The following is a 4,512-nucleotide window of genomic DNA, read 5'->3' on the forward strand; positions in this document are numbered from 1 at the left end:
GAGTATAGACTAGTGGAAAGGCAACTCTGATCTTTAGGCGAAGACTCCAAATCCATAGGGACAACTTGACTTGGTTGATCACAAGCCTAATTTCTCTAAACTCTAGCAATCTGGTACCCATCCAGGATTTTTCCAAAGATTTAAAAAGTAAAGCAAGCGTAAGTACATGTCGTACTCAACAAATATAACATGAGGTTCATGAGGCTCAAATGGTTGTCACTGGTTTACTGCGATTAGCTTTTAATTAGTCACAATTTTAGCATAGGAGTAGCAACAAGTTTATCACAAGCCCATATAAACACATGATCAGGTAAACATGAATAATGAATAGCATAAACATTTAACCATTAGTGAGCATCTTCAGTCATCCATATCATTAGTGTTCATTATCTATTCCGTAAGGGTTCCAAGGCCGCTCATGACCGTGAGCATGGACTGATATACCAGTTTTACACTCTGCAGAGGTTGTACACTTTCACTGTGAAGTCATGATTTACCCTTTCGCCTGAGGTGATCAGCCTCTTGACCCACTACCAAGGAAGGTCAGCAGGGTTCACTATGAAAGCCTTTCAAATGTTCGTCTAACAAGTTAGGGCCGCTAGGTTTCTATGGCCTATGAATGTAGAGCTCCCCTTTCGATAGGCACAATAACACGCAACCTATACACTGATGAACAGAGGCCTGCACTATATCCAACCTGGAACACACCCCTCTTGCGCCATGAAGGTAACCTATAACAAGCTAGAAAAGGTCCTCATACTAAGCTAAAGCCAGAGCCATGTAGCCCTCATAGCTGTACTATAAGTCCCAGGATGATCACTTACAGATAAGTCCTTAGGGAGAGGAATCTAGAGTATCATAAAAATAACCCAATGCTCTAGCCCCCTTGTTCCATGTTGCTAAAAAGCATCTTTTAATGTTTATTGCATATTACATTAGTCAAGTTACAAGATCATGGTTGTAGTTGAGCACTAGCATCATACTACCCAATGCAATAACCCAAAGGTATCAAGGTATAGGGTAACAAAGTACTAGGAAATCCTTAGTGGCAGTCAAGGTAGACACATGCAATATGAATTAAGTGATTAAAGATGTATAGGACAACAAGGAAGATCCCATGCTATACTTGCCTTAAAATTAGATCCTTCTTCAAGTCCAAAACTTCAAAGATCTGCTTCTTGATTCACCACGTATATCTCACCGACTAGACATAATCGTAAAGCACCACATAAGCATCCATACAATCATACTATGAAGCAAACAATAGATCTAAATTAGAACAGTACACCAATCATAAAATCAAGATGAAAAGTTTGTAAGACGAATCTACTGTCTCGCTATGAACACACAGACAGCGAAAAGCACGCTAATCGGAGCTACAGTTAAAAAGATACATCTATTCGATATATATGCTTTATACGCGGAAAAGAAAACTATAGGGTTCACTTATTTTAACTATATAAAAGCTTATATAAATTGAATTAAATCAAATTTAGATTCAAATTATAAACTAAGGGAAAACAAATCATATTTTATCTATAAAATCAAGTGGCATAATTATTATTCAAGATGTGATTTAAACCATGAAATTATAGTATTAGTGACATGATAAACATTGTTACTAACATGTAGATCTTATCGTAATGAATCTAGCACAACTTGAACGAGTCAATTCGGAGTTAAAACGTAGAAGATATGTTTTAAACAAGATTTCCTTTATTAAAATAATAGATTAAATCTAATCTCGTATTTCAAAAGTTTAAAACATATCTAAAAGTTGTATAAACATGTAGATTATGAAATTATGAACCTAACAGCAAGTTGAATGGGTCAAATCGGAGTTAAAACGGAGAAGTTATGGCTAAAACAAAATCAGTGGACAAATCTATAAATAAGTGAAAACGTATTCTTGAAAGTCAACTAAACGAAATATGCTTTTAAAAGAAGAAAGCAGTAAGCTGTGAAATACGGAATGGATCACTGGACTTCTAATTGGAAGAAACCGAGGGTCTCTTTAATAAAAATACCAGTAAAAGGGTATCTTCTAATCTAGGCCACAGATCTAAAAACGGACGACTAAAATTGATTAGAAGGAGGAGGGGTGACCGGCGCTGTAGCCAACGGCGGCGCCTTTGCTGGAAGATAGAGGAGGTCGCCGGCGTTCATGGGAAGATTGCTACGGACCATAAGGGAACTAACTGGGAACACAGGGTGAAGGAGAAGGAGATGGTGAACGCACCTAGAGGGTTCCCGATGGTGGAGGAGGCACTGAGACTGCACGCGGCTTGGCAGGGCGACGGTGGACGGAGGCGCTAGGTGGCGGCGCGGCTACGGGCGCGCGGCTACAGCGTTGGTGCGGGATAAGGAGGCAGCGAGCGCAGGCTCGCTATTTAAGGGGTGCAGACACTTGCGGCACAAGGCAACGACGTGGGTGGGGCGGCGTGGGACTCCCGGGCGACGGCTGAGTCTAGGTTGCTCACGGGTGGAGGTAGGAGATGGAGCTGACAGGCGGGCCCAGGCTGTCAGCGAAACAAGGCGGGGATGGCGGCTGTCAGAGAGAACGCGGGCATGTCGATGCTGGGCTGCCGCTCACTACTGGGCCATGCAGATGGCTTGCTAGGGCCGCGAAGGGTGTAGGCGCGAGTGGGCCAGCCACGCGGGAAATGCAACCACGTAGTATGAGAGGCGCGGGCCGCGCTTGCTGGCGAGCGAAACGGAGTTGGGCCGACGCGGCTATTGGGCTATGGAACAGCAGTGCTGGAGCTTCGACTGGGGCGGCCCATAAGCAGGAAAGGAGGGAGGGCAGGAAGAAGTGGTCCTGCGGGAAGAAGAAAAAAAATAAGCAGGCCTTCGGGCCTAATAAGAGAAAGAGAGAAATTTCCTTTTCTATTCTATTTTCAAAACCAATTCAAATGTAAACCAAATCAAATTTGAATAGAATTTCAAGTACACTTTTCAATTCAAACATAAATGAAAATTTTGATAAGTTTTCAAAAATAAATTTTACAACTTTTAAATTCTTTTATTTTCTAATTCTCTTTTCTTTTACTTCAAAGCCAACTTCAAAAACATTTTGGTATATTTTCAATTTGAATCAAATCCACATAATACAAAGAAACAAATGCACCGACATGCATGCCACATCCATGTTGCTAAACCTTATGATGAATTTTAATTTAATGAAAATTTTTTCATTTTTCCTATATTTCATGAGCACAAAATTCATAAATAAATCATTTTAAACCTATTTTCAAAAGAGGCAAATTTTAGGGTGTTACAGTCTAGAGGCTACATCTAGGGATTCCATGGAATCCTTGCTAAGACCTATGTAAAAATATTGAAGGAAGCACTAGGTCTTGAAATTGCAATGGTCAGGGCCATTGATGATGAGGTCATTGCAAATGATCCTACGAATGTACCAAGAGATTCATCTTCTAGTTGTCTAAAATGTAGAACCTCTTTCCGAAGGCTAACCACTTTAGAGATGAAGTTTAGCTCTTCCCGTCAAACAGAATAGGAAACAACTTCTATCTTATGGTTTTGTCAGACTTGCCAGCGATATGTAAGCATGCATAGGTCTGTTCAAACTCTTTTAGGTGTGAGTATGAGTTTTCGTTGCCTTCTTCCGAGAAAGATTTATCCCGTATCAATTTTATAAAATACGGGCATAGCTCATAGCTAGGTGTTAGGATAGGCTCTAAAGATTTTGGTGGCTCTAAGCTTGCGCTCGTGGGTTTAGCATATTGATAGATAGGAGTGGAAATCCATGCTAAAAGAAAAAGTAAAATAAAATAAAGAATAAAATATAAAATATTAAGCTAGGCTCGAAGTTAATTCACCATCCGTTTCCCCAGCAACAGTGCTAGAGTTACAAGAGGTGCAACCATCAGGGTCTCCTATCCCTGGGACCGACTGATGCACCCAAGGAATGAACAAGATAGGAAAAGAATCGTAGTCTAGAGGACTTAAAAATCTGAACCCTAGCCATGAGGTAATATTGGTAGTTATCCATATTTACTTTTTAGTATTGCATGAATTACTTTTCACTTTAGCATACTTACTTTTCTACATCAGTGTTGCATTTAGAAAAAGAAAATAAAAAGCTTCATTATTATTGCATCATAAAACTTTAAGCCCCATGCGAAAATTTTTCTCGGTGTGTAAAAGCTTAAGGGAATATTCACCATGGTGGCATAAAAAATATCATGCATACATATTTTCTGCATCATATAAATAAGAAAATCCAAAAATATTGAATAGACATCCTGCTAGAACTTTGTCCATTAGAAAATTTGTCTAAACCCTCAAGGACAATAAATTTTTGAATGGCTGACCGCTAACCCCGTATCCTAATCTATGCCATGAGTTTTGGGTGTTCTTTTTGGAGTATTTTGTAGGATGATCAAGAGTAAAGCCATCCATCCAAAGTACATTTTCCTGAACTATCGCTACACTCGCTGCATAAGGAACCATACTTCTAGAAGGATGAGAAGGTTTCTGATTGATTGGTAG

This window comes from Miscanthus floridulus, chromosome 12, assembly GCF_019320115.1.
Source record: "Miscanthus floridulus cultivar M001 chromosome 12, ASM1932011v1, whole genome shotgun sequence".
NCBI classification, from domain to species: domain Eukaryota; kingdom Viridiplantae; phylum Streptophyta; class Magnoliopsida; order Poales; family Poaceae; genus Miscanthus; species Miscanthus floridulus.